The sequence below is a fragment of the Ahaetulla prasina genome, chromosome 5 (genome assembly GCF_028640845.1).
Source record: "Ahaetulla prasina isolate Xishuangbanna chromosome 5, ASM2864084v1, whole genome shotgun sequence".
Classification (NCBI taxonomy): Eukaryota; Metazoa; Chordata; class Lepidosauria; order Squamata; family Colubridae; genus Ahaetulla; species Ahaetulla prasina.
In genome coordinates, this window is record NC_080543.1 from 55,252,416 (window position 1) to 55,271,917 (window position 19,502).

The window sequence follows — 19,502 nt, forward strand, 5'->3', positions numbered from 1 at the left end:
TCAATTAATAGTAATAATTAAACTAATAAAAATGAACTGGGTACTTTCTAGATTAAAGCTCTTGATTTTATTGCTATAACATCTCAGCTATTTATGTGGTAAATCTTTACAGAACAATACACTAATACAGTATATTAATTATAAATGAAATCTGTTGGTTTTCCCAGCTCCCACTTCGTAACAAATCGTCTTTTTTACTAAGTATTTCGTTATTGGTTTTTTCTTTATTAACTTTACTCAAAATTAAAAACTAAATTAAAATCTCCAAAGTTCTAACTCTCTTGAATTAAATGTGAAATACCTTACTAGACAACAGATTGCAAACTTAAATTAGATTCTGGTGGGAGGCTATTACCATAAGATCTGTACTTTCTGCTGCTAGCTAAGTTTTAAGACTGTGAAAATGGGAAGAAAGGTTCAACACTACAAAACTTTTGTCCCCTGAACTAAATGTATTCTTGGCTCAAACTATATATGACAGCAGCAGGTTAATTATTTTAAAGCCAAGTCTGTGTCAACTACTTTTAACAGAGAAAAACAAGGTGGTTTCCAAGGCTAATAATGCTAGCGGATACCTTCTTTGAAGACTCCAGGGCTCTTTTCTAATATCTGTAGCCCCTTCTTTCCTTTGATAGTTAGCCTACTGCAAAGCAAAGCATCTACCACTTCTGGAGCTCTGACATAGGACCATCTATGTATTCTTACCAAATGGAAACGGTCAGTGACTGCAACCCCATGTTTTCTTTTGAAGTGCGTTCACTTCCCTTTCTGCTCCAAAAAATGGGCTGGCAAAGTGAAGTGAAGGGAGTAGTGGCAAGGTGTGTCTGTGTGTCACTTTTTCAATTTATCCTCTAGCAAATCTTATTTTGTACAAAATGAAAAATCTTCAGAAGTCATTGTCAGTCATTGTTTGGAAGCCATACTAGCCCAAAGGCTTCCACACTCTCCTACTTTCCCACACCAGAGAAAGTGGCAGCATGTGGAAGCCTTCAGCCTAGTATGGCTTCCAAAGCTGACAGGACGCTGACAGTCATATCAACTTTGTGTTTTTGTTTTGCTTAATTGTAACAGACTACACTAATCTTTATTAGCGTGCCACAGCAGCAAATGTTTCAGTTTTAATGGTTTGTGGCCATTTATAATCCATTCAATAAAGGACAAAACACATTCTAAAATTGGCTGGTAAGCAATTCAAACCTGGAGGGGAAAGGGGTGTATGTGCTATCAGTAGTGGATGGATGGGAAGTCAACAGGTATAATGATAAGATATGTTCTGATCTCAAAAATTTCATTCCTGATAGAAAGCTGTCATACAAAAATGCATAGAACCTACATACCTCACCCAGCAAGTCCTGAAGCACTGCACTACTCTCTTAGGGAAAAATGTGGAATTTAGATTTCTAACAAAATGAGCAGTTACTGGAGCTGCATGTATGTCATCACCTGCCACTCAAAGGCTTCATTATTGTCTTGTAGGAGCCTGTGAATATATGCCAAAATCCTGGTTGAGAAGAAAAAAGAGAGAAGCAAAACAAAGGTTTAGCCAGAATGGATATAAAGTTCCATTTTCATCATTTACATTTACATTTATCATTTATGTGTTGATGTTATAAAAGCCACGTTACAGCACATAATACAACCTTTCTGTTGTATTCTAAAGATTGGGGGAGGGGGTTGACTTATAGAAATTATCATTTTAAAAAAATAGTCTAACACAAATGCAAACCTAAAATGGTACCTCTTGGTTTAAATAGGAGTAAAACGCAAAGATGTGAAGTGAAGAAATGAAGATTCTAATTAGATGCCCCTTCTTTGCTATTTCCACAAATCACTATATGAAGCAACTCTCACACAGCCCCCTCAATAAGAAAAGAAAGAAACCCATTGAAAAGCCTTCCACATTCATGTGAATTTCAGAACCTGCAAGTTGAATTTAAAGGGCAGCAGTTGGAGAAACAGGTTTGACTGGCTTCACTGAAATTCATTGCACAATTTAAAAAATGACTAACAGTATAGGGTGAAACTGAATGAGACATACATATGACCAGGTTTTCCCATACACTTTTACTTTAAAGGCAACATTTATTTTGTAAAAAAAAATGTTCCCATTAAAAAAGAATTATCCAAAAATTAAGAGAAGCTGTGATATTTTGATATCATTGTTACCTATTACACGGGAAAACACCACTTGTTCCTTAAAGTCTAACAAATGGGCAGATCATTCCTATTTAAATTGTTTCATTAGCATGCCAGTTGCCAACAATCTTCAAAGCTAGATTCACAACACTTTGCAAGTTGTCCGCCTAGATTTGGGTATTCACTTTACATTCTTATTCATACATTTTATAAATATATACATGTGGATGATAACAGAAAATATTTGGTAAATGCTAGTGTACTTTGAAGCAAATTATTTGGGAACAGAATAGTGTAACTATATTCCCAGATTATTGCACAGATTTGTTCCACATGCTCCTTTAAGACAAAACCTCAGGATGCAATGATTCCACAAATCAGAGTTTGCCATTATGTGACAGAGGGGTGGGCTTAGGTCTCCTTCTGTCTTTCATGTGATTCTTTTTTCCTAAATGAAACACTAATTTACAAGGAAGTTGAAAATACTTAAAAGTTTCAAGTGTAAAGGACAGGATATGATTTGCCAAAAAGGAGGAACATGTGAGAAAGAAGGAAATCACCAGGACACAACCAAATTAAAGGGTTTGTTGCAGGATCCAATCTGAGTCTGTCACTGGGACTAGAGGTTTATTCCTGAAAGTTTTTGGACTTGTGCTGGAGCCTATCGTCAGGGAACTTCTCTCTCTTCAGAATATGTACATATTCTGGAGAGAGAGAGAAGTTCCCTGATGGTGGGCTTTTGATCCCAGTGACTGACTCAGATTAGATTCTGCAACATTATCCTGAGACACATATATTTACCTTCATTTGCTAAAATGTTTGTGTCTGAAACTAGCTATATTTCAACTTTATATAAAGTCTCATTGACCTCAATTTTTGCATCATGACTTACATGGAGACATAGACCACAGCCTTAAATTACAGTATTTTATTGAACAACACTTTCTGTGAATATTTGGGCCATCCCTAAATGCAGTGACAATAATTATTGGGTCATGCTAGTTCAAGGCACTGTAACCTCACCACTTCATATTCTATTACCACCTGTAAAGTCAACTACTGTCATGTACTTTAGGTGGGGCTACTTTCTGAAGACAACTTGGAAGTTGCAGTTGACATCTGCCTCTAAATGCTCATATCCAGAGACAACTATTACTCAGTTGCAATCAGTATTTAGCAATCAATTAACTATGCCTGAAAAAAAGCCCATGCTCAAAATCTAAACTTTTATGAACTCATCACTGTGGGATACAAAAGGTCTACTTCACAAGCCAAAGCGTATCTCTTCATCTCAGCTAATTAAAGGGCTCTTAAAGAAATGCTAAATTTGAACTATAACAGTTATTAACAAGAAAGATCACTCAAAGCTAAGCACTTCTGGTTTCCCAACCTCAAAAAGGGATAAGAAAAAACTGTTTCCATGAGGAATAGAATAAACCCACTGGAGAAATATTCCAATTAGACCAAACAGCTGAGTTCCTAGGAAAGCTTAATATGTTTATATGGCATTTGACCATTTCACTTAGCTGGAGGACACCTGTGCTCAGGTGCTGTGCTTAGATTTGCCCCAGGCCAACCCTAAGAACAGAGACTCCTTTTTAGAAGCATGCACAGTAATTTCTTTCTAGTGCATCAGTTTACAATACAATAGAGGCCTTTTAATCTATCCATTTATAAGGCAGTCTTTATTAATATGGAGTGGAGGGTTAGCCACAAAAGCCCTTTTTCTTCCTTAGCCAGTTACTCAGAAACTAGAGAGCACTGCACATAGAAAGTGAGAAATCTGTGTCCCTTTTCCTATCTAACCTCTCATAAACAGACAACTAAGCTGGGAGGTCAAACTAATTTACAAACTGCAATAGGTAGGCAATTATGCTAAGGCTTAGTTCAAAAACAGCCTAATATTTGAACTGAGCTAATCCACCTAAAATTCCAAATCCAAAATGGTATTAAATCAAGGCAAAGCAAATATATCCAGGTCAGTAGTATTTCAGGCAGCTGTTTAGTGAAGCACATCAAAGATGAACCCATCTCTGACTCACATCTGGATGGTAAGCTTTAGGTCCAGATTTCAAATCTCTGTTCTCATCATGCTGGACTGCATTCATTCAGCTCAGAATGTCGGTGTATTCCAGGAGCACAGGAACTGTCCAATCTCACATTCCTGATATATTTTAGCTCTCGGACATCTCACCTGGGGTTGATGATTTGGAGGATGCTCTGAGGAGTTCCAGTCAGAGCTGGGTCCACATTCCACAAGTATTTTGTTAATGGAGGTCAAACCTTCCAGCCTAGTTCTGTTGGGCCACTGCTTATAGATTTTGTTCCCCAAGATCTTCCCTGCTCCTCCCATCCTCTGAGCATGAGGAAGGGGCTATGACATCCAGAATCCAAAGGCACATTTGGATGGTTTGCTAGTATTTCTTTTCAGCCAATCAAGCAAGTCAATCAAGCAAGGGGCCGCGGTGTGGCTCAGGCTGTAAGATAGCCTGTTATTAAACACAGCTGCCTGCAATTACTGCAGGCTCGAGTCCCACCAGGCGCAAGGTTGACTCAGCCTTCCATCCTTTATAAGGTAGGTAAAATGAGGACCCAGATTGTTGGGGGGGCAATAAGTTGACTTTGTATATAAATATACAAATAGAATGAGACTATTGCCTTACACAATGTAAGCCGCCCTGAGTCTTCGGAGAAGGGCGGGATATAAATGTAAATTTAAAAAAAGTCCTTGAGTGAAAGGGTTACTTACCCGCTGAATGCTTATACCGTGGATTATACCAACGACAGTAAGTACACACAGTATTACTTGCATCTGTAAAATACATCCCTAGCCACTGTACATGGCTTTAAGAAATAAGTTTTAAACTATTTTTATTTTACCATTTCTAAGATACAAGCTCCGAGCTATATTACCACAGCATGAGTGCTCACTTTGCCTTCTAATTTTATTTTATTGTTAAGCTGGCAAACAACAGCAATTATATGGCCCTGGGTAAGTAGTTTCTCCCTTTGTTTTCTTTTGCCCCTTCCTCTTAATTACTGGCAATATAGGAATGTCCCTGCTTTCTCTTTCCTCATCCTTGCTATCACTTGTCTCTTCTTACAGCTCTGAAACTGTTGAGTCCCCTGATTTTTTTTTAAATTTAATTGGCTAGTTTGGGTTCAGCTCATGATTTAGAGCATGGAAAAGTGATACTCAGATATTTCAAAAGTGCAATCATCTTGCAATCCATCTCATGCAATGTATTATCCTTATCATCATCATTGGACCCGAGTTCAGATTATCACCAGTCAAAAAAAGTGCTATTTGAGATTACTTTTATGTTGATAAAGGATTTCAAAATGTAGGTGTGATGCTACTATGCTTGTTTCTGAGGAAATTCGTGTAGCATATTATAATGCAGAAATAATCCTGTGGCTGGAAGTTATGGTTGAGAAGCTTGATTTTACAATATGCAAAGAGAATCAAAGTAGCTACAACAGCAAAAATACATTTTGCAAACTATAGCTGATATAAATCTGATTTAATGTCCACTTCCAAAGGAGAAACTTATTACAGGAGTCATTATAACTTCCCACTCAATAAATATGCACCAACAAGTAAATGTTCTGAAAGAATGTGGAAAGTTTTCTTTTCTTTTCTTTCTTTCTTTTTCTTCCTTCCTTCCTTCCTTTCCTCCCTTCCTCCCTCCCTCCCCCTTTCTTTCTTTCTTTCTTTCTTCCTTTCTTTCTTTCTTCAGAAAGCAGCTATCTTCTCAGGCATAGTTGTCTATTCATGGAACATTTGCAAACAAAGCTGCAGATAAAACTGTCAAATAAATGATTCATCCCAGTAGGAAGATCAATCCTACACAAAACTATAAATAGAAAGTTAATTATCCCTCCCCAAAGACCTTGCATCTATATGTAACTGACATGTCACATCCTCCAAACAACAATAAATCAGCAAATGAGAAATAGGAATTAATAATCTAAAAAAAGGAGGATTTTGGAATAGCATTACAATACTCTCTAAGGTCATTAGGCAGCCTTCTTCAATCTGGTGACTTCTGGACATTTTGATTTCCAATTCACAGAATCCTTAGTCAGAATAGACAATGGGAATAAAACACAAAGCAGACACAAGGATGGAGCTCTGCAAGATCAAAGGAAAAGCACTAGAGATATTTTTCTCATCGTGAGTTTGAGTTCATATCTGTTACTTTAGATAGGAGAATGACCATCCAATGGCCTTTGATGTGCTAACAATGAAGAGTGATGTAATTAAAAGATGCCACTGAATCTACAGTTGTCAATAATGGCAATAATTGTGGGGGGGGTTTCTTTTTATTTTGTAAGTATAATTCTTGATACATTGTTATTTCAGTACAATGATATTTATATAATATACTTTAAGTTGTTAACATTCCATTGTTTAGATACCAAAGTGCGGCATGGTAGCTTAGTGATAAAGACGCTCTCCCTCCTACTCAGAAGGTTGAGAGTTCAAAACTAGGTATTGGCATATGTTTCTCTCCTACCGCACAAAGAAAAAATATCTACTGCAAACTCCACGTAGGGATCAAGAAAGGCTTCCAGCCAGTAAATGCTCAACTCCACCCAGTAACCCTGACTCTATCCTGAATTAAGGGATTGCAGGATTATAAAAAGAAAAAAAAGTGCATTGGATACAAAAAAGAGGAGGGAAAGCTGGATATTTTATCATTATTAATTACAGTGTATTAATTACCAATGTTATTGCCATTATAATCATAATGTTTTAATTGTAATAATCCAAAATATTTTTATTTCTTGTGGCTATGAACAGAGAGGATTACGAACAAATACGAAGTTCTGCAGGTCTGCTTCAATAAATGGAATGACTGTTACACTTCTTTGTATGAAGTAGTTCTTCATAATTAAGGCAGAGGAAAGTAGCAAGTGACCTGCAGATCACACATATCTCCAACTGCTTCTTTTATAGACCACTACCAAATTTAGAGGTAAGAAACTTCCACCAAATTAATGGTCATTTTATCTTTTACAACTAGGCTCAACTTTAAACTAAGATTTAAAATAAGCCATTAAAAAAAGAAAAATCCTGGTCTACCAATTTCAATTCCCTTTTACGATGGAGAGGAGGGTTGAAAGGAAGAGAGAGCAAGAGCAATTCAAGCTCTGACTGAACAAGTCGTCTCTCTGCAGTGTTTTAGCTAAACATTTCTCTCAGGACTGCTTAAATAAATTAACACCCACAATCTTAATTGAGTCAAAAAGCATCTAGCTAATTATGTATTTTTCAGAGAAAAATCTCCCTTCTCATAATCTAGAAATCTCCCAGATTCTATCCTGGCTCTACCTCCACCCGCCAAATCTGGACGTCTGATCTGGGTATTTTCAAAATAAATTTTCTAGTACTCTACCAGCTATAAATGTCAGTAAATAAACAACAAAACAGATTTGGAATCATTTTATTACTGAAATGGAACTAGCCTATCATCAGAATGCCCATTCAGAATAACTGAAGAACAGAATGAGACGGTGTATTGCAGCCCAGAGAAAGAAAATATGCAGCAATCACTAGGAAAATGTGAACTTAATCCTGGAAATAGGAAAACATGAGAAAGTAAGATTGTCTCACCTTGACTCTCCTTGATATGACGAGGAGGAAAGGAGAAATTGTGTCAGGTTTTCACAATTCTGCTACTATAGACCATACCAATAAAGTTCTAATATTTCTTGGATATCCTAACATGGCCTACCTCAAGCGGCTTTTACTTTGATAAGGTAGTAACCAAATATTTGCCCTCACAACAAAATTGACATGAAATATCAAACAGAGATATGAACATCTTGCAAGAAATCAGGATATAAATATAACCAAAATATTAATACATGAAGAATTTACATCATAGCCTAAAAAGTGATCCAGGTGCAGACACCTACAACTCATCTCCAGCCTTATTTGCATTCTGAACGCCAATTCATTACCCAGTAATTAGTCTGATGTTAACTATCTTTTCAGGCTCAATAATCCAAGATTACGATTCCACAAAGCTAGCAGTTTGCACAAATTTTCACATGCCATATTTTAACAATTTCATTTTTTTATCTTCAATGGAAGAAACAAATAGTCACACAAGTGTCTTCACACACACACACACACACCCCAACAGATTTGTTTAGTGAAATCAGTGTGTCAGTCCTCAGAATTTAGAGATTTGTAACCCAAACACATTAGAAGGTGGCCAATTTGTAGGAAGCTAATATACAGTATATGGCAAATTGCACATTAGAGCACATTTACATTCTATATCAAAATAAATCACTCTAACACATGTTACATATTATACCTAAATATGCAGAAAGCTAAGAGGACTTAATACTATTTTTCCTTCTTTAAGGCTTCCTTAAAGATTCTTTAAAAAATAATCATGATTTCATAATTATTTTTAAAGGATATTTTGAATTATTTGTATGCTGGTTTGTAGGGAGCTTAATTAATCTTTCCATACCTATGCTTTTGAAATCAAAACTATACCTTTCCCCAACGTGTAGCAATAAGAAAAAAAATATTTTGCAGAAGATTGGTGGAATATCACACTATCACCCTGCGCTAATTTTCTCTACTCTCCTTCCAAAGTTCATTTGTTTAAAATATATTTGACTCCTTCTTATTTTTCCTTGGAGAGCAGATAGCTTCTAAATGTTTTAAGTAGATGATAAGATAGACGATATAGATAGATATTATTACCATAAAATGCAACCACGATAGAAGACCAGGCAAACATAATAATCACTTTGACACAGTGCAACTTCATCAATATATGTAATTATACAAAAGTTTACTACTTGAAGGAGGAGAAAGAAGGAAAGGCAATCAGAAACAGGCTGATGGAATCTGATACACTTAAGCTATCTAAACAAATTCAAGGTATTTTATTATCAGGCTGTAGCACGCCTAAAATTATTTTTCAAATTTTAAACAGGAATAAAAAAAGGAATGTTAACCAGTTACTGATGCTAAGGAACTTTTTTTAGCATACCATATAAGCCATACTTAAAGGCATGCTGTGAAATGCATTTGAAGCAAACTAAGAAAAATCCAACATCATTTTTTGCACTGAGCTTTTCCTTTAGGTAATGTAAGGGTGTTTTAAATTAAAATAACTAATTCTATGTGAATTCTATAAAAGAAAAATTGCCAATGTGATGCAAGCTTTGTGTAGTTGAACAGTTTAATTGACACCAAACTATTTTAAACCAAGAGCTAACCAGGTAATTTTCCAGCTGTCTTTGTTTTGTAAGTGTTCCATCCATATGAAATAGGCATTTATTTAAAAGACATTTTTAATGAGAGGAAGGGAAGGAGGGAGGGAGAGGGAGATTATTACTGTACACAGTATAGAACTATTAATTTTATACCTCAGGTCCTAGATCCGTGATGGTGAACCTATGGCATGCATGCCAGAGGTGCACAGAGTGCCCTGTGGGCACGTAAGCCATCGACCCAGCTCAGTTCCACTGTGCATGCGCACAGGCCTCCCATCAACCAGCTGGTCTTCAGGTCTCTGCCGCACATGTGCAGCGGGGTGCACGTGGGGAGTGCATGCACATGCACGGGTTTGCGGGAACGCACGTGTGGGGGCGGGGCTCATGCAGGGCTCATGTGCGTATGCATGGCAGGGCAGGGGTCATGAGCGGGGGCCAAGTGGGGAAGCAGGGTGCATGCAAGAGGTTGCGCGTGCATTTCATTTGGGGGGTTTGGGCGTGCACGCACACTTTGGGCACTCAGTCCGGAAAAGGTTAGCCATCACTGTCCTAGATAATACGTTAAAAAAACTATTTAAAAATTAGATAGCTAGCTCTTAGTATCTAGGCTGCTATAAAAGTATCAACCTTTATTTTGGTTACAACTAAGTGATTCTCTGTGCACTCTCCTTAAAATAAATATATTTTTAAAAAATAATAACTGTTTTGATCTATGGCTGAAATACATGGCTTAATTCTTAGACTTCTCTGGTTCTATTTCATCTCCTGCCTTTTGTGTTGTACTTTTATGAAGTGAGTTTGTTTATTCTGTCTAGACTGCCTTCCCCGCTCCCCCATCATTCTCAATTTAAATGTTAATAGCCCTGGTTAGCTGGGAAAGATGCAGGTATTCATCCATGATGCCATTCATGACTTGCTTAGATCTTCTTGGCCCTTGGGACTAGTGGTGCAGACATTATGGAGATGAGAAATAATCTATGAAAGCAGACTAAAACAATCTGCTTGGTCTGAGCCTTATTTCTCTGAAGCCACACCTAGAGATTTTAAAAGCATAATGAGATGTCATTGTAATGTTTCCTCACTGTCTGACTTTTTCATCTCTTGCTTCCCAGCTAAACAGAGCAAATTACAATACACACAAAACCCACTGTCACTGTAAACCAGAGCAGTTAAGGGATGATCACCACCCAGAAAAAAGAAAAAAATGCATAAGAGAACAAAGCAGAATGCCAGGTTGCCTAAGGTCAGCATATGTTATTTTTTATATATATAGATGCAGGTGCAGATTTAGAAATAATTACTATAATTTAGCAAGAAATACAGAACATTTCACTATGGTGGGAAAGTGCAGCTAGCATATCTTCCATTTACCAGCTCTTTTATCCAGGTACTGTTGCTGATACGATTAGAATTTGCCTTTTTATAGTCTTTTTATGTGAAAAAAATCAGGTTTAAATTGAACACCCCTTCAAATAAAGGCACCTTCAAATGAAGGATCACCTGCTGGAAAGTAGATCACAGTCTGTTCATAAAGACAAAGTTTGCAGCTTTCAAAAAATAAAAGAAAGCAGTTTCATTTTTTTATTATCAGTATTATCATTAGTAGTAGTAGTTGTAGGAATAGTAGTAGTAATCAACACTTAGATTCACAGTCTAAGATTTTTAAAACTTAATAACTGAAGTCCTAACCAAGGACTAAGAATTATTAAGATAGTGACTAAGCGTTCCAAGCAAGGTGTGGCTTTTGGGGTAAAATTAGGATGTTCAGGTCTGATAAATTCAACATTTCCAAATAATGAATTTCCATAGCATTTTTATGGTTGGTCACCCAATCAGTGAGATATTTAAACTGGATTTGGTATTTTTTGTCCACCTATTGAGTTCTTCCCAAAAACATCTGGGGTAGCCAGATGTTGTTTAATAATAGTAAAAGTAATGGCGCAGGATGTTAGCTGTAAAACTGCCTTTTTCAATTGACTTATGGTGATTTTGTCAGTGTGAATGGTGTTCAAGTGGTGCTATTATTAAGTGGATAATCTAGAAATAGGCTGTTAGTGAAGATTATTGTTATAAACTCATGACTTGCAAGAGGGGAGTATATAAACTCGGGTCTACAGTAGATACAGCCCTTCCCTAAATAATAAACAGAATAAAATTAATGCTACTCTTAAAAATACATGAGTAAAATGTCCTCAAATGCATCATCTCAATTATAAGAAATTCAGAATATGCAAGAATGCTCATTTCAATCAAAATATTGGTTTCCATTTTTTCAGAAAGAAAAAATGAGAACAGACACAGATGAATGGCTCTTTGTTTGCAGATTTTAGCTGCAGAAAATCAGGCATTACCTTCTTAGGCAAACCTAATCAAAGATGACCTATCAGAACCCCTTCATGGCTAATATTCTAATCTCCATGCAAGTAGAAATGGTCCTATGAAAACTGGGAATATCTTTGTTAAGCTAGCTAAAGGTTTACAAGATAGTTAGGAAATATTGTGTTCCCAATATATGTTAATCCAGCAAGACAGTTAAAAAGCCACCCAAAAAAGGAGGTATTTGGTGATACTCCAACTATCAATATTCCAGTTTGTAGTGTTAAGGAACAATGAAAGATGTAAAATGAATTTGATTGTGCTGGTTTACACTACTATGTATACTAACAAATCTCAAGTGAATGTAAACTATAATATTAGATGATACAAGTCAGTCCCAAACTATTTTGGTAAATTTGCTTAATACTGGGAGAGAATACACTTCAAATAATACATATGTGATAACATATACTCTTCTGTGTTATGCAACAATATTATTTGAAAGTGCATTTTCTCCCATAGTTAGATAATCCTTTCCAGTTTAGCTTTGTTTTTTTAACCTATTATAAAAACATTTGACTTTCATCATCTACACTAGGTAATCTTTGTTATATTTATTTAAACAGATCAAAATGCCATCTCTCTTAGATATATCTAAAGGCTATCCTTAACATGCTGTAGGAACTGTTCTGTTATGATCCACTATTCAGTTGTGATAAATAATGCAACTATTTCCTAATAGATTTTCTGAAGAGTGAAATCAGTATATGTTGATATCACTACATAGTTCATGAGCAAATTGCTGTTCAGGAATTATTCAGACTCTGATTATAAAAAAGGAAAGAACTCCACAAACTTTAATGTGAGATTTCTTGTATAAGATCTACCAAACTAAATCACAAACTATGAAAAAATAGATAAAACCTTCTAAAAATAATGGTCCATCACTGAGGATCAATATTATTTCATCATTTCTTCATGATATACTGAAATTAAGATTTATTTAACAAACTCATGTTGTATATTTGCACCAAACCATATCCAGAAACATATGTTTGCTTCTTACAAAGAATTCCTAGAATTCTATTTGGTACGCTTAGCTTAACATCTATTGTTGTTTTCTATTGGCAGAATCAGATTTTTTATAAACTGAAAATAGACAGACAGACAGAATTTTATTCTGGCAGAAGGTTACGGAAGACAGAGATGAACTTATACAAAATATAGGCAACAAAGGGAGTTATGCCTATTTATTGACAGTGACTATTCTCAATTATTGGCTTCCAACTAATTCACAAAATTAAATATACTAAAACTTTTATAATCATTGTACATGAAATTACATCAAACTCACAAGAACTCTCTGGTTTTGCATGAAATTTCCCAGGTTGGTTCTTGAGAGGATGCATGAAATTACATGATAGAGACTGCCACTTGAAAGATTAGTGATTGCAAAGAAACTGCAATCCCAAAATGAGCATTTTTTACAAACCAAGAATTGCAAGTAATGTGTGCCTTCATCAAAACAAAGCAAACCAAGGAAAATAAGAGCAACAAAGATGAGTAGGGGACTGGAGGCTAAAACATATGAAGAATGGTTCCTGGAATTGGGTATGTCTAGTTTAATGAAAAGAAGGACTGGGGTGACATTATAGCAGTGTTCCGATATGTCCAATAGGTTGAAGAGGGAATCAAGCTATTTTCCAAAGCACCTGACAGCAGGACAAGAAGCAATGGATGGAAACTAACCAAGGAGAGAGGCAAGAAGAAATTTCCTGACAGTTATAGCAATTAATCAGTGGAACAACTTGCCTGCAGAAGTTGTGAATGCTCCAACACTGGAAATTTTTAAGAAGAGATTGGACAACCATTTATCTCAAATGATATAGGGTTTCCTGCCTGAGCAGGGGGTTGAACTAGGAGACCTCCAAGGTCCCTTCCAGTTCTGTAGTGTTATATGTTTATGGCTTTGCTCATGCATATAAGATTCTATTCTATTCTATTCTATTCTATTCTATTCTTTATTTCACCAAGCTTCATGCTTTTAACTCTTACACTGACTCTGTCAACATTACAGTCACTCTGTTTATATTGACAGGGATTAATATGATTGAATTTTTAACCTCTCTGCTGAAAGAACCAGCTAAATTATTTTTTTTAATGTTATATGCCTAAACAAGGGCTATGTTAGTTAGCTTTGTCAAAATTGCAGGACTTAACTTTGGCTCAGATATGTCAAGCTTTTTCAATATTGCTGAATAAAAAGTTCAGTCTCTAAAAGAAGAGGAAAACAAAATTTTCTCCAAAGCATTTTTATAACGTATTCTTTATAAAGTGTTCTTCTTGAGGCTTGAATTTGTTGAAAGTGTTTTGTGTTCTAGCTTCTTAATAGACTCATGACAATGTTTCGCAGCATAATTAAACCAAAAGTCAAAGGATATACCTGCTGAATTAAAGGAATGAAAGCGTCACTTTTGTTTATATTATTAAAACTGGAGTAGGTTATAACCACACAACCATTTAAAGGCAACATGCTTTTGAAATCAGATGGAATCAGATGCAGTCTTCTCTACCATCTGTTTCTAAAATATAAATGCTATCAGGATTCCTAAACTTGTTCTCTACCGATTTTCCTCCACGCTGCTCCTGGAGCATTGTAGCCTGGCTGTGTTAATCTTGAACTGAGCATTCTGTCTCCTGACCTCCCTTAAAAGCCCCATGCTGAAACATTCAGCTCCATTAATAATTTATTTCTCTCATCCAGCGATGGATTATTGTTCCATAAAAATCACTGAAACATGCTGGAATCATTCATGCACAAATACCCAGAAAGACATTCCGAAGAAAACATGGTTAAACCAGTGTCTGCCCCTGCGCATTCACTGTTTTAAATATTAATCTAATGATCCTGAATATAGCAGTGATTTTAAAAAAACTTATTCTGATTAAAAACAAATAACTGGAATAGTTATTTGCAATAGTTGATAAGCCGGTATTTCATCTATGCAATTTTATTGCTACCTGTATTGGTTTAGTTGCCCTGTCAGTTTTCATAATAAAGCCAAAGAGAAGAGAACAGGGTGAAGGTAAATTAGTTTTCCACAAGCTGACCTCCTCCAGATATCCTACGACTGGAAATACTGGCAATTTCAATCACAACCACATATGGAGAAAAAGTTGAAGAAAGAAAGACTAAACAGTTCTTAAGACCATGTTTATTATTTATACTTTCTTGCATAATGAAGAAAGATAATGTTACTTCTGTTACAGCAAAGACACAATGTGATATCCTAAAAATGAACTGATTTCATGTTGTATGAATCTTATCTGATAAAGATGACTCTGGTCCATGACATTTTCCATAATAAATCTCCAAGTTCATTAGGGTCACAAAAGTCAATGTAGTACATTTCTTTCTTGAACATTATTAGGCGTGCCTCAGATTGCTTCAAACAACCAAGTATGTGCAGTTTCTCCAGGAAGTAAGAGATAATATTATGAATAAGACCAGGGAAAATTAGCTACAAATTTGCAATGCAAAGAAAGAAGAGTATTGCTTTGCTCAGATATCCAGTCTTGTTGTTTGGGTTTAGCAACTCAACTTTTGTTCTGGCTCAACATACTACATCAGATTTGCACAGACCATAATTTGCTGTACTCTAGTGCAATGAAGAGAAGGGAAGGGGAAGGGCAAGGGGAAAGGAATACAGAACTGACATCTACTGGAATTTTTTTATTTTAATATTTTAAAATAAAACTGCATATTTAAATAGTCAACATTTTGTATCAGCCTTATATTAAGGCACTTCATAAAATCAGCAGCATTCATGCACTGAAAACATAAGAAAAAAATGTAATCTAAGTAGGGACATCCACAGAGGGAGTCAATGACACAAAATAGTAAATAGGACCAGACAGTTGACCGTCTGTGAATTTTTTAATGTTCATTACATATATGTAAAAAAGGTGGACCCTTCATTGCCCAGTTTCACCTGCATTTTGACGTCATTTATACCCTCTGCAGATTAAAGTTAGAAAAGTAGGAACTTCCTGCCCAAGCCTCCTGGAACTGATGGGCACCAATATAGAAAATTTGCTTTAATCACGGAAGAAATAACAAATCAAGAAACAATGTTCTTTTAAAGAATAAATACTGTACACCAGCAGTGAAATCCTTTGCTACCGGTTTTGGTGCGCTCCTGCGCGGGAGCGCACGCACGCTATGCACACTCACAACCTCTTCTGCCCAGGTGCAGATGGTTAATAAATGGGATTTAATGATGTCCCGGTGGGTGGGCGGGTGGGTGGAGCCTCCCACTGCTGGCACTATGAGCCGGATAGAACCGAGGGGATTTCACCATTGTTGAACGCTAAGAATACAACTATGTCAGAAATTTTCAAAATATTTCAAAATGAAATCATGATTACTTTTAAGGTCAAAATTGACATATTCTCAGAAGCCTGGTCCAGAGAGGCTTTTTATGCTGTTCATTTGATCATTTAATACAATTTTGAAAGTAACACTTCCAAAATTAATAACTGTTCTGATCACTGGATTTTCAGAAAACGTAATGAAACGATCCAAGCAAAGCTTGTCTTAATAAAGCTAAAGAAAATGAATTTTGTTTGTGTAACCTTGAGATATCAGTCCAAGTGACAAAATGTTGTGCCAGTCATGAAGTTCAAAATGCAGCCTATCTATTGCTATAATATCAGGCAATCTGAGTCAGAAACAAGCAAGAGCTTTAACACCTCAACCTGTTGCTAACTGAACAACTTTTAACAACTTTTTTTTTTCATTTTCAGTCAGCAGCACCAAATTGGAGAAGACTTGGCCTACACCAATCTATCTTAACTCAGATTTATTGCATTTTGATACTGATATCAACTTACAATCCATACTTTGTACTTTATTGTACCGCAGTGTCCAAGTAATTTCTTTCCTTAAACCGTGCTATCAGTTTTGAACATGATCCAACTGTTATTAATAATTAAATTTATATCCTACTCAGCTTCCAATGAGCTGAATAGTTACAAATAAAAATATTGGGGGGGGGGAACCAGAAAAATGAAGATAGCAAGGCTGACTAAAAAAAAAAGGAATTAAAAGAAACACAAGACAAAAACCTTGACTACTCACATTTCATAAATATCCTAAAGAAAGAAACTTCAACTTGAAAGGAAACATTTCAAATTAATGTTAAAGGTTTGTAAAGAAAAAGCTGCCATAAGTGCACAAAATGATTTTAAACAGCTGTGCTTTGGAATACTTTGCAAATCTAAATGGGACAGATCCAAGCCCTTCTTGTAACTAAAATGCAGCTTTCCCTGAGAAGAATCCTTTCGGATACCATGAAAAATATCGCTGGAATCATTCTGCGGGCCTTGCTGAATGGAAATAAGCTAAGGTTTCTGAAGGCATAAAGGTGCAGAAAGCAAGTACCAGTATAAATATTGCAGAATCACATTCCCAATTTTCAAAGGTTCAGTACTCACAGCAGAATCTTGACTGAAACTGGAAACTTGCACAACGTAAGCTTTAAAGGTAACTCAGGTGATAACCTATAATTATACAGGCAAGCAGCTCAGGGAAAAGGCACATCTTTAATATGTAACATGAAACTTACTGTCTTCCCTGCCTCTCTGGAAATACGTTTACTCAATCACTCCCTCCCACTGCATCAAATTTCCTTTTTGAAAAAGTCTCACATTTCAGGTCTATAGATAAACGATGAAAAGATAGAGGAAAATGAGAATTCTCTAAGGCCTATTTGTATAAAATAAACAGAAAAGCACACCTTTCAGCTTCTAGCATGGAAGAAAATCAGACATGTGAAAACACAAGGAATACTTGGTAAATAGCATACCAATTATCACAGCAACCACTTGTATACTTTTTTCCCCAATCCCACTTTTTTGCATACGGTTTAAGCACACCCGATTGGAGAATATCTCCTGGTAGCTGCTTACCTCTTTCCTCAGTGGCAGAGACATATTCTCTGTTCTCATTTCAGAAAGCAGCCAATTCTAGCAACAAAAATGAGGAAGCATGAATCTCTCATTCCGTTTCTGGCTCAGAAAGTGGGTGTAACTTGTTAAGTTCCATGTTAAATGGGAATGGGTCATTTGGGTGTATTTGTAAAGTTTCCTCTCCTCCCCCTCCCTCCTTTTCTCTAGAATAAAAGCTTTTCTTTTTTTCACCCATTTTGCCATGTCAGAGGAAAGCAGGCTGGGGGTCTCCTTCAGTTCCCTGAAACCTAAATACCTACAAACACCACCTCACAGCGGAGACAAAGAAGCTTGGAAACAACTGCAGCTTTAGCCAATCACTGAAAAAACACAGTGAACGGAATAAAAGGCCAGGTCAGCCTCCTTAGGCCGTTGCTCTCCAGGAGTGCTGGGATGCCAAAGATGTTGACAGCTATAATGCAACAGATATAGAGAGGGAAGCCTGGTCCACAAGTGAGAAGCTGCACCCATGCGTCTTTGACACATGGTGAAGCAACAGGTCGATCAGGAAAGTCCATACAAAGAGCAGGCAAAGGCAGTTCCTGACTCACAACTGGATTAGGTGTCACAATGTCTCTGCCAACCAACTGTGGACTAAAGAATGCCTTCCTGCCACACCCTTTTCAATTTATTGCTCTTTTTAACACTTGGAAGACCATGAGAAATTTACCAAGACAAGCATCATTTTGGAAAAAGGAATTATATAAATCTGAATTTTTCTGCCAGAAAATTGAAATGCTTTTGATGGTCATTATCAAAATGCCATTTTTATTCAGATATATTGCCTTTCCCACACAGATCTAATGTCTAAGATGTGAAACAACAACAATTTGCTTGTTGCTCTATTCATCTGCACAATAAATCTTTAGGCAGAATCTTAAGAATGTTAAAGGATACATTTTCTTTATATTTAAAGAAAATGTATCCTTTAAAAACCTGTTATGCTTCTCAGTAAAGGGAGTCAATGGAAAAAGACCTGGATAATGGACTTCCTCCCATCTACTGGCGCCACCAAATATAGACTGTAAAACTCCAGTCAACTATTAAGCAGTAGAGACAGCTGCAGAAATTATTTTTGTTTCTAATTTGCAATCATCAGGATTTTAAACTTTAACTTCTTTTAAATAAAAGAAATTAATTCCCATTGCATCAATTTACATTGTACCAATATACAATCTTGTTTTTAACACACCCTGAAGGGAAAGTCTACATGCATCCTTTTTAATAACTGCAATTTGAATTTAGCTTTTACAAAATGTTTCACTTCAAAAGTCAAACAATGCCTCCCTAATGTATTGCTGAATTGACAGTGTCATCCAGCAGCCCTGTTTAAGATGGCCAATTTCCTTTCAGAGAAAAGGCAACAGTTAGATCTCCATCTGGTATTGTAGCCAGTTATCACAGGACTTTGCTGAACACTAAGATTCACTAAAATTTTGTTTTTTCGAGGACAAAATCTAGAGATTAGATATTGCAATTTCATTCCTGATTGTCTGGGACTCCTTGTGGCCTATAAACTAAGTTGGTCGATAAGAATGGTGAACTGTTGTTTGTCCTTGGCCAGCCGTGTGCTTGACCCTTGGCCCTCCTGGCTCCTTCAGAGGAAAGCATGACAACTTGGATCTAGGAGGTGGTCCATTCCTCACTTTGGAGGTGGTAATGTTCTTGAAATCTTTAAAGTGGCTGTAAATCACCCACTTCTGGATCTATCAGTATTTGACAACAAATGCCCAGTTTTGAATCTTCTCTTCTTTTGAAAAGTTATGAACAGTGTACAATTTACACAGAAG

The 19,502-nt window shown here is 36.3% G+C and overlaps 1 protein-coding gene across 12 annotated transcripts in view; it reads right to left on the bottom strand.

Moving 5' to 3' along the window:
• TIAM1 (TIAM Rac1 associated GEF 1) overlaps positions 1-19,502 on the bottom strand; it is a 196,446-nt gene that overhangs the window by 94,955 nt on the left and 81,989 nt on the right. For 7 of the 12 annotated variants that reach the window (XM_058184630.1, XM_058184637.1, XM_058184634.1 and 4 more), the window contains one exon: positions 1,338-1,501. The exons of 3 other annotated variants lie outside the window; for them this stretch is intronic. The gene's annotated coding sequence lies outside the window, so the exon portion shown is untranslated. Of the gene's footprint in view, positions 1-1,337; positions 1,502-17,673; positions 18,185-19,502 lie in introns of those variants that run through there. 2 more of the 12 variants (XM_058184639.1, XM_058184640.1) reach the window with 2 other exon arrangements.